Raw genomic sequence first — 15,466 nt, forward strand, 5'->3', positions numbered from 1 at the left:
GGAATGGTGGAAGGAACCAGCTGGGGGACCACCAAGAGGAGAAGAAAGCTCAGAGCCTGGGGAGTGGTGGTAGGATGACAGCGAGTGGTCAGAGGAAGAAGGTGTTGGAACTTGAAGAGTTAACAGGGCTTAGTGAGCAGGGACAGTCGGTGGCAGAGGCAGAATCAGAGGCAGAATCTGAAGCAGGTGAGGGGGAGGATGGAGGCAGAGAGGCAGAGATGAGTCCTGCTGGCGATGAAGCCAGGATCTCTCCGATGAAGCCAGGATCTCTCCCCCTCCTGATGCAGCAAGCTCTCCTCCTCCCTGGTCTCCCAGAACCAGAAAAGGGCCGAAACGGGCAGAGCTGCAGCAGACTGCATGCAGGCGCAGTCTCTGATCACTAGGGGGAAAACCCTGAAGAGGAAGGGACTTTGATGGCTGCGGGGAGGTAAGGACTTTCAGTCTTGGCAACTGATTCATGGGGCCAGACCTACTCAGCCAAGTCCGTGAAGACTGTGTTTTTGCAAATAAAGAGCCCCTTGGGCTTGTTGATCAGAAGGTCAGCAGTTTGAATCCCCATGATGGGGTGAGCTCCCGTTGCTCTGACCCAGCTCCTGCCAACCTAGCAGTTCAAAAGCATGCCAGAGCAAGTAGATAAATAGGTACCGCTCCGGCGGGACGGTAAACAGCATTTCCATGCGCTCTGGGTTCTGTCACGATGTCCCGTTGCACCAGAAGCGGTTTAGTCATGCTGGCCACATGACCCGGAAGGCTGTCTGCGGACAAACGCCGGCTCCCTTGGCCTGAAAGCGAGATGAGTGCCACAAGCCCATAGTTGCCTTTGACTGGACTTAACCGTCCAGGGGTTCTTTCCCTAGGCTGACACTCAGTCAAGTGTGTGAAGATTGTGTTTTTGCAAATAAAGAGTTAATTCCAACTTTGAAAGATATGACTTTCTGCTGGCTCACTCTTTGGCACCTAGCCTCCTTTTTCTAGTGCTCTGACTAGAGTTGGGCGGCCTTCCCAAATGTGGCAAATTTTAGTGGCTACATCTTCTTGCCGTCAATTAGAATTCAGTAAGCCCAGAGACCTGGTCCCTCCAGAAGGGCCTTTGCTGAGGGCTTCCTCAAATGCAGAGAGATGGACAAGTGACAAGAAGCTAAGGGCCTCTTCACATGGTTCTGGGATCTGACAGTGGCTTTCAAAATGCCTCCTTGAACCCTGCTGTTATTAAGCCCCAACCGCAAAGTACGTCCTACTCGAAGGCTACAAATGTTTAGCAGAAGGAGTTTATATGCTGTACAAGACACAGCTGTGCTCTCGAGTTGGCACGTAAGAATCTCTCCAGCTGTTAACCCTGAACTTCAACCTGGGGGGCAAGGGACATAAAAATAGGATTATTATTTTTTGTTTCCACGTCCTTCGTTTTACTACATCAACATGCTGCTTGTGGCCAAAGATTTTTTTTAATGCCTTTTTAGCAACCTTGAGTAATATAAGGGAAACAGAACAGCTCAGTGTCATAAGGAAGGCTTGGCTTGGGAAATGTTTATCGCTTGTGGGATGTTTCTGTCTTCCGGAGCCAAAATCAGGGCATTCGTCTGTTTGATTTGCGATGCCAAACAAGGGACAGACAAATCTGTCAGTTTGTGTTTCTCTCTGTTTCTCATTTGTTTTTACTATCTCAAGTTCAATTTGCCCCCTTTTCTTTATTTTTAATGTGGTTTTTTTTTTTTTAGAAGTCTGCATGGAAACCACACACTTTTTATGCAGCTTTTTCAATTACACACATTTCGGCAAGGATTTCCCCCTTGATATAATCCATGCTTGTATGTTATTTTCACTAAAATATGTGTTCCTGTGCACACCTCCTTCCTACCACATTTATTTAGTGTATGAAATTTTTGGCTGGAGAAGCGCATTGCAAAATTCAGGAGTGCGATTTCTGAAGGCTAACGGCTTTGGTTTGCATAGCGGTGCAGGAAGTGCCAATTTGACAATGTGAACTGGACAAATTTCGCAGTCCTTGTAAAAAAGAACAGGAAAAAAGTCAGCTTTGATGAACCCTTTTACAGTCCAAACTGATGCTCGTGTTCAGCATGCGCGAGCAGCAAACCCAGAAGTAACCCGTTCCGGTACTTCTGGGTTTGCCGCGGACGTCCGCCGAAATGGACGTTGGATGGGGCAGACTTATACAGAGGTACCGCTGTAACTGGACAAAAGTGCAAAGATTCATAAAATGCTTAGGGGTATGCGTACCCCCAGAAAAAAGCACTGACCATTATTATTCTAATCTGAATTTCAGCTACACATTCAAAACAGTGTGTGCGCGCGTCTGGGTGTGTGGGTGTGTGGGTGTGTGAAGCAAACTTGAAAAGTCATTGTTTAAACATGTCTCCTAAAATACATTGCTATAGGTTTGTAGGTGCTGGGGTTTGAATTTATTTATTAAATTTGTATACCACCCTTCATCCGTAGATCTCAGGGCGGTTCACAATATAGAATTTAAAACCGTGTCCCTTGTGTGTTTGAGCTGAGCGCTAGCTGCTTCTCATCCTTTAATTAGCATGTGTGAAAGACTTATTAACTTCCTACACTGTGTATTAGACACCTCGCTAATCTCTTGAAATCAGCATGTGTTAGAAAGCAACGGAGTCAACTAATTCCCCTTTAAGGTGTTAGCCTGGGGTGATGTGTCATCCATACAGCAAGAAGACCAAAGGGTGAGGGACCTTTGTCTGTGTTAAAAGAGGCCAGCGCTTATCTGAGCGAGGGGAGAGCAAACTGGGATGTGATTTGGAAAGCAAGGCAAGCCTAGGAGAAAAGCAGGACCCCCTTAAAATGCTGGTGCAGATTATCACGGCAGGCTCAGGTTGTAGATATGCGTAAAGAAACCAATATCATAAAGACATCACGGTCTTCACTGTGCTTCACTGTCCAAACAGAAACACAGACCCAGAGTAAAGCATGCCTGGAACTCTCGCTTTATTGGCCGAGGGAGCCGGTGTACAGCTTCTGGGTCATGTGGCCAGCATGACTAAGCCGCTTCTGTTGAACCAGAGCAGTGCACGGAAATGCCGTTTACCTTCCCGCTGGAGCGGCACCTATTTATCTTCTTGCAGTTTGGTGTGCTTTCGAACTGCTAGGTTAGCAGGAGCTGGGACCAAGCAACGGGAGCTCACCCCATCACGGGGATTCGAACCGCCAACCTTCTGATCGGCAAGTCCTAGGCTCTGTGGTTTAACCCACAGTGCCACCCGTGTCCCTGGGGCTGGTGTTTAGCAATATTTTTTACATGCAATTTTCTCTAACATGAAACATTTTTGCGAATGTAATTTTTAAAATTAAATTTCCGAAATTTCTCAAATAATTACAGAACAATTTTGTTCCGTAAATTGATTTCCCACCCTCACCTCCACAGCGTTTTTACTCAAACCCTTTTTGACTACATTATAGAACTAACGCAGAACAATTTTGAAGGCCTGTATGTGCCAATGTAACACGCGTGCACCCAATATATGCATGAGGTTATTGCCCCCAAATATTTGCATTTTAATGCAAATGAAATTTTGCATTGAAATGGTGAGGGGCCCCGAAGCTCAAGCTTCATCAGTTTTATCGTAGATCCGCCCCTGGGTGCCAGTAAAACTGCCACAGAATTAATTTATTGCTGTGAGCATTTTGCAACGGGGAGGGGATTTGGTTTTCTGCCTCAATTAGCTTCGTCTCTAGGTCATTCCCCTCCTCTGTCGTGCTCCATTTCCTCTCTGGCCCTCAAATCCAGCTTCTCGGCCCTCTTCTGCATCGCAGGGTAATAGTAATTTGGGGTCAGCGGTAATAAAACATTGCAGCAACTACAGCTGTTGTTCTTTCCCTGTTTGTGTGTAAACCTCTTCCAAGACCACCAGCTCAACATCTCCCTCACATTTTGCTGCATTCCTTATTACCCGAGATGAACTAAATAAGGCACTCAAGGGAACGAGCTCCTCTTTTCGCGGTTTTGCTGTTTTGCACGTGCCAAATACCACTGGACCAGAATGTAGCGCTGTGAAGGGAGATGCTTGACACTTGCAACACCCTCCAAACGCTTTGGCGGTTCGTTTTCCCAGCAGCATCAGGCGACTCTTATTCAGATCAGATGAATATTCTTACCAATCCGGTCTCGGGGACAACAACGCTTTCAAATGTACAGTCATACTTCTTGTTACGTGTTATGTACTGAAGTTCTCACCCTGGGCCAGCAGGGGGATACTGTAGATAGTTATGCAAATAAGGGATCGAATGTGACGTTCAGTGATTGGATAGTTTTATAAAGTTGTTACAGTAACGTTGTACTGGAGCAGGCTGACTGAACCCTTCATCTCAGTTCTGTTCTGTTCTGGCCTGTGAATAAACAAGAGCTGTTTGAAGAATCGCTGTGGCGTCTGATATGTTCACCCACAACTTAACACTAGGTTTGCTTCATATGTTTTTTCAGGTTGCGTCCCGCGGTGACCCGGAAGTAAAGGAAATGGTTACTTCCGGGTTTCGCCACTCATGCATGCGCAGAAGCGCAAAATGACGTCACGCGCATGCGCAGAAGCGGCGAATCGTGACCTGCGCGTGCACAGACGCAGGTTGAGTTTCAGGTTTGAACGGGGCTCCGGAATGCATCCTGTTCACAACCAGAGGTACCACTGATCAAGAAAACACCAAGGCAAAAGTGTGTCCTACAATGAAAGAGCTCAGAACAACAACAACTACCCTGTAAATAAGTTTAGACCTAGAGATCATGACTGCATTTGCACATACCGCTAAGCCATGGTTGAACGTTATAAGGAGGCACCACGACAAAGGTAAAGGACCCCGGACGGTTAAGTCCATTCAAAGGCGACTATGGCATTGTGGCGCTCGTCTCACTTTCAGGCCGAGGAAGCCGGCGTTTGTCCACAGTCAGCTTACCAGGTCTTGTGGCCAGCATGACTAAACCATTTCTGGCACAACGGGACACCATGGCGGAAACCAGAGCACCTTCCCACCGCAGTGATACCTATTTATCTACTTGCACTGGCTTGCTTTCGAACTGCTAGGTGTGCAGGAGCTGGGACAGAGCAATGGGAGCTCACCCCGTTGCAGGATTTGAACAGCCAACCTTCCGATCAGCAAGCCCAAGAAGCTCAGTGGTTTAGACCACAGCGCCATACGCATCCCTACCGCAATGAACACCAAGCTCATACAACACCACCTCTTTCCGACATGGCCGCAAGGAGACGTTTGCTTCCATTTTGGACTGACTACAGTTTGCTGTATTGTCTAGAGACCTGGGCCAGCATTTAGTCTTAGTTCTCTCTCCCCAAGGATTTGTACTTCTGTGAGGGCTCTCAGCACCCGCTTGCTGTCACTGCAGAGGGTTGGACTAAATGACCCTCCGGGTCCCTTCCAACTTGACAATTCTGTCTTGTGTGTCGAGGTCTCCAAGCCTCCCCAAAATATCTCACAATTCACACGAAATTTTTGTTTAAGGTTTTTGGCATAATTTTGGCCACAACTTTATTTAAATACACAAATGTGAGTGGTTGCTTAGGCATTGGTTACGACTATCTGTCCTTGCCCAGGGACAGAACTGACTTCCGGATTCCAGCGGAAGCCAGTAAGGGAAAACAATATTGGGGAGAAATGAAGTTGGGCACCAGACCCTCACGTCTCCCCGCATGCTCCCTGGGGTTTGTACGGCCCAAGCCCCTTGCCAGGGATTTGGACAAAAGCATGGCAAGCCCCTGTATTCCTTTAACGGAATTCCCTTGCAGCAGCAGCATTGGAGAGGTAGGCACTTACCCCTCCACCAACCAATTTTTTAACCAGTGCCAAACCGCAACCTTGGGATGCGGGTGGCGCTGTGAATTAAACCACAGAGCCTAGGACTTGCCGATCAGAAGGTCGGCGGTTCGAATCGCCACAACAGGGTGAGCTCCTGTTGCTTGGTCCCTGTTCCTGCCAACCTAGCAGCTCGAAAGCACGTCAAAGTGCAAGTAGATAAATAGGTACCACTCCAGCGTGACCACTGGCCACATGACCCAGAAGCTGTACACCGGCTCCCTCAGCCAATAAAGTGAGATGAGCGCCGCAACCCCAGAGTCGGCCACGACAGGACCCAATGGTCAGGGGTCTCTTTACCTTTACCTTAACCGCAACCTTACTATTTGCTACGCAGTAGGCAAAAACCCAGTGGCACCAGCTAATCAGCCAGATGGACAAAATTCCTACCAGGCTCCTGCCCCAAAAGCAGGCGACCCCATGACAGGCATAGCAAGGTCAAGCGCAAATCCTCAATTCAGGGAGGGTGGGCGGGTGATCCGGTGCACACAGCAAAAGAGGACCCTCAAAGCTGTGTGACCAGTATTTAAAACCTTGGGCCCAACCCACAAATTGGCAACTTCAAAATCTCCCCAGAATCTCAACTGCCCAATCACAGCCTGCGGCCATCCAAACAGATCTGCCCGGCAACAGTGGGGTGGCCTGCTAGACCCCACCGCAACATGTGCTCTCTATTAAGGTGAACACGCTAACCAGAGGCTTTCTTGCTAGGGATAATAGGAGATGAATTAAAAAAAAGAGGATCGTAAATCATTTATGTACGCCACGACCGCTGCTAGGATTCTAGTGGCCCAAAAATGGAAAACCCAAGAGATTCCAACTTTAATGGAGTGGCAGACGAAAATGTCCGAATATGTAGAACTGGCGAAAATGACTTATAAGATTCGATACCAAAAAGTAACAAAGTTTGAAGAGGAGTGGAGTAAATTTGTGGTGTACATACGGAATAACTGTAGGAGCTTAAAAACTGTAGCAGGGTTAACATAAATCTTGTGAGGTGGACGGAGTGTAAATAAGAATCTGTAAGAGAGGGTGTTAATTGTGAAAGCCGAAGTAGGGAAGGAAGGAAGTCCGGGTGAGACAAAGCGCAGGGTAAATAAGAAGATACCAAAATGTTGAATGTAAGAGTTTATGTTTTATTTAATTTTGTTTTTGAAAATCAATAAAAAGCATTAAAAAAAAAAAGAGAACACGCTTTGCGGGCTTCCCATAGGTATGTGGCTGGAGAAGAGGATTCCGGACGAGATGGGCCTTTGTCCTGATCCATACAGTAAAATAAAACAAATTTTACCTTGATACTCTTTTTTAATTTTATGCATCTCTTTGGGTGGTGGGGAAGGGGGGAACTGTGTCGTGGTGCCCAACCTCCTTAATCCAGTTCTTCCCTAACGCCATGTTAGCCGCCAGAGCTTTCGAACCTGGAACAAGGCGTTGTCAAAGTTGTGAGCCGAGTTGTGCAAATCCACTCCCTGGCCAGACTCCACAGATGGCTGTGAGCTGGTGTAATCTCAGCTGGCAACTGTGAGCAGTTAATGAATCCTCTCACAGTGGTATCTGGGATTATGCTAAACACGGCAATTGCATTGCTCTGGCGGATCAATCATGCGCCCGCGGAAGATCACTGAGCCGGAGGAGATCCCTTTGCATGGAAAACAGCCACTCTCAAACGCACAAGACCGGCATTTGACTTCATTGACTTCTGCACATCATGAAGTGCCCTGTCTAAATTTGACGGCTCGTGCAGATAATAACTCAATCCACTCTAGCAGTATCTTGGAAATATATTTGTCAGCTCGGTTCATGCATATGCAGTTGCAATTCATTTTTTCCTCAACCCACAGAAAGCATGCTTCAGACTGATGCTTGGCTGTTTGTGGAAATGGATACAAAATGTATTTTTATTTTATGTTTCTGAATGATAGTCCAGTCTACAAACATTTCGATAAGCCTTTGGCTTACATTCTGTGAAGGGAGATCTCTTTGCCTCACCACACCACACCCCCCAACAGCAAAATATTACTAGCAGTTCTACCACATTTTAAACAACTTTGTACAAACATAGATATTATTTTTTTGTGTGCAGATAGCATCTCAAGATACCACAGGAGCCAGCGCTATATCTTAAGCGGAAACAAATGCTCCCCAGATCTGAAAAACTTTCTCTCTTTCTGGGCTGTCACATTTCAAGCATTCTATGAATTGGGAAGCACCCCCTTATGGACACTGTATATCATTTCCTGCCTTACGGGAAGCATCTCTTGAAATAATCTGAACATTTGCTGACTAACTTCTCCTAGCTTAGGTCTTCCACCCACAGGCACTGAACTGAACTGATTTTTTTTAAAAAAATATTTATTAAGATTTTCCAAATACAAAAATGCAAAAGTAATAAACAATATAACATATATCATAACATATTATCAAAACTTCTTTGGACTCCCTCACGTCTCCCGCTCCCACTTGCATCATTACAAAACTTTTTCCAGCAATTTATCAACTTATTTACATTCTTAAGTCTTATTCATTTAATTTAGTCTGATAATTCTCCAAAAAAATTTATATTTTCCTCAATCTCATTTATCATCCAAATTACGTCTAATTTAGTGGTGCTCAATTGTTTATGATCTGGCATCCTTCTTAACATTCAAACCAAATTACAGTGTTTTTGTAAATAAATCCTGAATTTCTTCCAGTCTTCTTCAACCCTCTCCTCTCCCAGGTCTCGGATTCTGCCGGTCATCTCAGCCAGTTCCATATATTCTATCAGTTGCATCTGCCATTCTTCCAGTGTGGGTAGATCTTGGGTTTTCCAATGCTTGGCGATGAGTATCCTTGCTGCCATTGTTGCATACAGGAAAAAAGTTCTGTCCTTCTTTATCACCCTCTGGCCAACAATACCCAGGAGGAAGGCCTCTGGTTTCTTAGGGAAAGTATACTTAAATACCTTTTTCAGCTCATTATATATCATTTCCCAGAAAGCCTTCACTCTAGGGCAAGTCCACCAGAGGTGAAAGAATGTTCCTTCAGCTTCTTTACACTTCCAACATTTATTATCAGACACATGGTATATCTTTGCAAGCTTGACTGGGGTCATGTACCACCTGTATATCATTTTCATTACATTTTCCTTCAAAGCATTACATGCAGTGAAGTTCAACCCAGTGGTCCATAACCTTTCCCAGTCTTCAAACATAATATTATACCCAATATCCTGTGCCCACTTTATCATAGCCGATTTAACCATTTCATCTTGTGCGTTCCATTTTAACAGCAAGTTATACATTCTTGAAAGTACCTTAGTCTTAGGTTCTAACTGATTCACCCCTCCGTATAGCTTGTAGAGGCAGAAATACTGTTCCAAAGGGGGAAAAATTAAGTGTTTTGAATCATAGAAGAGTTGGAAGCAGCTACAAGGATCATCTAGTCCAGGCATGTCCAACAGGTAGATCGTGATCTGCCGGTTGATCACCTGATGTCTGTGGTAGATCGCGGTAGATCGCGAGATGCTTAGTGATTCTACCCCCCAAGAAAGCTGTGCTGGTCCCGTGGGATAACTGTGAGGCGTGGTCCGTGTCCAGTCCAAGGTCGAGGGTGCAGTATTGAGGCCGTCCGTCAAAGCTGAAGCTGGGTCCAAGGCAGGGAGTTGGGCGAGGTCAGGAGCTCCAGCAGGACAGGGTTCAGGCAGGAACTGGCTACCAACAATGTTGCTCCCGCAACTTAGGACTGGGGCTGGCTGGTTTTTATCTGCCCAGAGGCATAGGGCGGCCCCCTATCCTCTGGTGACTCACCTCTCCTGGCCTGGAGGCGAGCACTCCTCCTGCGGGAACTTAGTTCCCTCCGTCTCTCTGCCCTGAGCCTCTGTAGCTCAGGAGAGGCTGGAGGGTTACCGGACCCAGAGGCAACCTCAGCTACCTCTGACGGGGCTGAGAGTGGAGCACCTGCAGGCAATGGGTCCTCCATCACCTCAGGAGCCAGAGCAGACTCAGCTGGTGCCTGCACCTGAGGATCCAGCACAGGTGAGGACCCTTCAGGCTCAAGCCCCAGCCCCGGCTCAGCTGGTTCTGGAGGCGGGGAATCCTGTGCAGGCTGGAATCCCTCAGGTTCAGCCTCCGAGTCCGAATCCCAGGCCATCACAAAAGCTTTGGCTCCCCTAAAAAAAAAGCTTAACAACTTCTCCTGTCAATAACAATGGGCAAATCACAGCCAGTATTTTTATAATGTGAGTAGATTACATTCTCTTTGGAGTGCCTGAATTCTAGTCCAACCCCATGCAAAGCAGGAATCTTTCACCCAACATGGGGCTTGAACCCACAGCCCTGAGGTTAAGAGTCTCATGCTGTACCGACCGAGCTAGTAGGTGGTACTACCCCCTAGAAATCAGGGGCATTACCTAGGGGGGGACTAAGAGGCAAGGGGCTGGCAAGGTGCTGCTGGACTTTAGCTGATATCACTAGATTGAGGACATCAGTTTTGAATTAATTAAACTAAATATTTTTCATTGGAATTTGAGTCAATGTGCAATTGATTGTCACTGTTTCGAATTTTATCGTGCAGTTATCTTTCTTAGTGGGTCATGCAAACCGCTATTCTGAATAATGTTTTTTTATAGGGTGGGGTAGCGGAGTTTGTGGAACCAAGGGGGTCATGGCCAAAAAATGTTTGGGACCCGCTGGTCTAATGCAATAATAATCAGTGTGTGAAGTAGGCTGAGAGAGTAAGGAGGAATCATGCATCCCTATGTTCCCCTACCCTCCAAAACAGGGGCTTGCAGCTGGCTGCTGCCTATTGGAACTGGTGGGGTGAAAAGCAGGGAGGTCAACAGTAGGTGGCGCCAGAGGCAATGACAGGTGTCGCCTGCTTGGTCTAAATTAGCTCTCATCTGTTCTGAGTTCTACAATGGCAACACATGAGGCTAAAGATTCTGCACAGTGGCAGAATCGTAGGCAACAAGGTTAATCCGAGGTGCCATTCAGCGCTGGGTTTAGGGCGCCACAAGTGATTTCCCCACACAGGGTGCCATGACGAAGGTGCACAAAATTGAGAAGGTCCATAATTGAGAAGATCCATTTGCGGGTGCCAGATTTTGCCTTGTTCAGGGCACCAAAGTCCGTCCCTGCACAATTCTCACTAATTGAAAACTGACGGCGCCAACCCCTGGACTGGTTCGGGACTGACTGGGGTTGGTGGGGTAGCAGCCTTTCTCTCCTCGTGGACCACCCTTCACTGGCTGCGAGGGTGCACACCTGAGGAATGGGTGCTTCTCCAAAGTCCGTCCACCGAACAACTGCCACCTCTTTTATCAATTTCACCTTCCTCTGCCACCTTTAGGCAGGCCTCCTTGCTAGATTGTTTTTAGACGTCTGCCAAAGGCCTTTTTATTTCAGCAAGCCCATCCAGACATAAAATTGGACAGTTTTTTTATTGGTTTGCAAATCCGTGTAGCTTTATTGGCAAGTGAACATGCTGTATAGTGACGCTTAACAAGCAATCTCTTTCCTCAGATTCTAATCTGTGTTTCATCCTTGGTTATCTTGTGTGTGTGCATTCCTTGCTTTCTAATGCCTTTGTGGATTTAGGCTGCTTCTGTGTCAATTATTGTACTGTGTATACTGCCTGGAGGGTTTTATGATTGAGAGGTAGATCTATCTTTCTCGTTATAATAAATATATTAATTAAAGTCCCCTCCCACCCAAAAAAGCCTTGCGTGGGTCATGAGAATGGGGAGGCAGTGAAGGCAGTGGTAGGAGGGCTATCACTTCCCTGCCAGAGAGAGCAAGGGAGGAAAGATTGCATTTCCCAGCATGCCTTAGTGCAAACGTGACTCTTAATTCCATCCATTCCCCCCAAGGGCATGATGGGACATGTAGTCACCATTCATTCCCCAACTGCCCCATGAACTGGAACCCTCTCTGTTGCCTTCATCACCTCTACAAGGAAAAGGTGGGACATGATGGGACATGTGACCAGGATGATGTTGAAGATGTTGAGCATACCAGCCAACTTTTCGAGGACGCATTCCCACGTGAGTCATGTGACCCACTCCATACTCTCAACTCAGAAAAAGTGCTTTGGGGGGGTGAGATCTTGTGAGGCACCCCAAAAGTGCTTTTCTCAGGGTGAGAGCACACAAGATCTTGGCACCCAACATGGTTGCCGCAATCTCAAAATGGGCTGTCCTTTTTCCCCAGGGCACTTGGGAGGTATGTATAAAGGACCCCTGACCATTAGGTCCAGTCGCGGACAACTCTGGGGTTGTGGCGCTCATCTCGCTTTACTGGCCGAGGGAGCCGGCGTTTGTCTACAGAAAGTTTTTCCGGGTCATGTGGCCAGCATGACTAAGCCGCTTCTGGTGAACTAGAGCAGTGCACGGAAACGCCGTTTACCTTCCCGCCAGAGCAGTACCTATTTATCTACTTGCACTTTGCCGTGCTTTCGAACTGCTAGGTTGGCAGGAGCAGGGACTGAACAACGGGAGCTCACCCCATCGCGGGGATTCGAACCGCCAACCTTCTGATCGGCAAGCCCTAGGCTCTGTAGTTTAACCCACAGCACCACCCGGGTCCCATATGTATAAAGGTAAAGGTATAAAGGGACCCCTGACCGTTAGGTCCAGTCGTGGCCAACTCTGGGGTTGTGGCGCTCATCTCACTTTACTGGCCGAGGGAGCCGGTGTACAGCTTCCGGGTCATGTGGCCAGCAATCTCACACAGAAAAATGGGATGTCCGTTTTCCCCAGGGCACTTGGGAGGTATGTATATGTCAGGCATAAAATGGTTGGTCGAAGGAACATTGCACAGGATAGAACGGGGGGAAGTTGGAGGCCACAATGCTTCTGAATACCAGTTGCTGGAATATGCAGGAGGTGAGAGCGGTCTTGTGTTCAAATCCTGCCGGAAAGTTTCCCACAGGCATCTATTCGGTCCCTGTGAGAACGGGATGCTGGGCTTGACAGGTCATTGGCTTGTTCCAGCAGACCCTTCTTACTTTCTGGAGTTAAAGGGCTTATTGCCTCCATACACTTTTATCAACCAGAAACAACAGTGAGTGCAAAACAGCCCACCACTACCCTTTGTAATGTAGTTGATAGTGAGTATTTCCAAAAGGGAAACAGTCCCCCCAGCCTGGTGGTCGAACAAGTGCCTGAAAAACACACCCAACCAAATGGTAAATTGTGCGCTGTGGCAGTTTGAAACAAGTGGGAGCTGCAGCAAAATGTTGCTGCGTTGAATTCAGGGGTTTCAGCCACTCCATTCCGTTCCCCCTCCTTTTTCCTGGTTTTTTGTCAGCATTCCGTGGCCATTGAACATACTCCCTGAGCTCCATGTCTCTCTGTGCTCCCCCCCCCCAAAAAAAAAACACCTTATTGCCCTTTCCGCAAACATTGAGGTTCCCCTGAGTCTGTGCATAGGTGGTGGTGCTGTTATGGCAATGTAAGGAACGGCACTCACTGCCTGAACATTGGAAATAGAAGGGATCTTTCTTTCTTTCTTTCTTTCTTTCTTTCTTTCTTTCTTTCTTTCTTTCTCTCTCTCTCTCTCTCTCTCTCTCTCTCTCTCTCTCTCTCTCATACACAAGCACACACACACACAGGTGTAGCCTGCAGAGTTTTTGATGTCGCAGATACTGCATCAGGAACTGATTGGATAATAATCAGGCACCATCAGTTCCTAATGCATTGCCTTCAGCATCTAAACGAGCATCAGCAAAATTCTCAAATTAACCGGTCCAGCTATAGTACAGTTGCCCCCACTTGGTGGTTTTTCGGGGTTTTTTTTTAAAGCCAGTTCCAGAAAAAGGTCTGATGCCCCACCAATATTTTGCTCAATGCAGAATGCCAAGCAAGTAGCGTACCTGTGTTCTGCTGCTTTCCCGGGCATTGGGTCCTCGGTGACACATATTGTTTGCTATTCAGAAATGATTGTTCAGGGTCATGGTGGCAGTAGGATCCCAGTACGCAGTCCCATTGTTAATACTGCTTGTGCTTTCCCATCTTTCAGGGCGGCCATATTGCTTCGTTTCCAACCACTGCACCTCCCATCACTTCCAGCCGACATCCTGTCACATTTTATAAGACCGTCTTTCGCCATATGAACCTCCCTGGACTCTGAGATCAACCTCTGAGGCCCTCATTATACACCTTTAGGTGCCAGGCAAGAACCAGGCTTTGAGTTGATTGACACCTGGTGCCCTTTTATATGTGTTGTGGGAGGGGAAATTATTGGTTTGTTGTTGTTCATATTTTTACACAGTGGTACCTCGGGTTAAGTACTTAATTCGTTCCGGAGGTCCGTTCTTAACCTGAAACTGTTCTTATCCTGAAGCAAAGTTCTTAACCTGAAGCACTATTTCTGGGTTAGCAGAGTGTGTAACCTGAAGCGTATGTAACCTGAAGTGTATTTAACCCGAGGTACCACGGTATTGTAATTTTATTTTGCAGACCACCCTGAGGTCTACAGAGGAGGTGTGCAAATATTAGTATTATAGGTAAAGGTAAAGGAACCCCTGACCATTAGGTCCAGTCGTGGCCGACTCTGGGGTTGCAGCGCTCATCTCGCTTTATTGGCCGAGGGAGCCGGCGTACAGCTTCCAGGTCATGTGGCTAGCATGACTAAGCCGCTTCTGGCGAACCAGAGCAGTGCATGGAAACGGTGTTTACCTTCCCGTCGGAGTGGTACCTATTTATCTACTTGCACTTTGATGTGCTTTCGAACTGCTAGGTGGGCAGGAGCAGGGACCAAACAGGAGCTCACCCCGTTGTGGGGATTCAAACCGCCGACCTGATCGGCAAGCCCTAGGCTCTGTGGTTTAACGCACAGCGCCACCCGCATCCCATTAGTATTATACCATAAAGCAATTTCCCAGGGAATTGCTCAGCAAAATGGTATCCGGGCAGATTTTGGCTGAATCTGCAAAATGTCCGGGGAAATCTGGATGTATGGCAAGTTGGGCTCAACAACTTGGTCCAGATTTTCACTTTGGGGGATATGGCAACCCTGCCATAAATGCTCCAGTTTATTTCTTTGTCACACTTTTGATGTGCTAAAGTGCAAGAGTGCCTCTCCAGACAGCAATAATTCGGTAACATTGGGGAAGCATAGCAGAAGAACTAATAAGGCAGAATGATATGGCGATGGTCCAGTTTAAGTCCAGCATGAATGCACCATTATTGAGTCAAAGAAATACTGCAGAATGTACCAGTCTGGTGGGATGCTTTAAATATATGGCCTCTTACTTCTCATGAAAGGTCCCTTACCTTTCCCACCCCGACCTGGCCACAGTGATCCATGTGACGGTCACCTCCAGGCTTGACTACTGTAATTTGCTCTACGCGGGGCTGCCCTTGAAGCTGTCCCAGAAACTCCAGCGGGTGCAGAATGCTGCAGCGAGGCTCCTCACGGGGTCTCCGCCATGGGAGCATATTCACCCAGTGCTTTTCAAGCTGCACTGGCTCCCGGTGGAGTACAGGGTCAGATTTAAGGTGCTCCTTTTGACCTTTAAAGCCCTTCACGGCCTAGGACCCTCGTACCTACGGGACCGCCTCTCCCGGTATGCCCCACGGAGAACCTCAAGGTCCATAAATAGCAACACCCTAGTGGTCCTGAGTCCTAAGGAAGTTAGATTAGCTTCAACCAGA

The 15,466-nt window shown here is 47.3% G+C and overlaps 1 long non-coding RNA gene across 1 annotated transcript in view; it reads left to right on the plus strand.

The window, feature by feature from the left end:
* LOC307212095 overlaps window positions 1-13,953 on the plus strand; it is an 81,854-nt gene extending 67,901 nt beyond the window's left edge. The window contains exon 3 of the long non-coding RNA XR_013836819.1: window positions 13,830-13,953. This is a non-coding gene — a long non-coding RNA (uncharacterized lncRNA). The remainder of the gene's footprint in view (window positions 1-13,829) is intronic.
* The last annotated feature ends 1,513 nt before the right edge of the window (window positions 13,954-15,466 follow it).

The sequence above is a fragment of the Podarcis cretensis genome, assembly GCF_951804945.1.
Source record: "Podarcis cretensis genome assembly, chromosome: 3".
In the NCBI taxonomy this organism is placed as follows: Eukaryota; Metazoa; Chordata; class Lepidosauria; order Squamata; family Lacertidae; genus Podarcis; species Podarcis cretensis.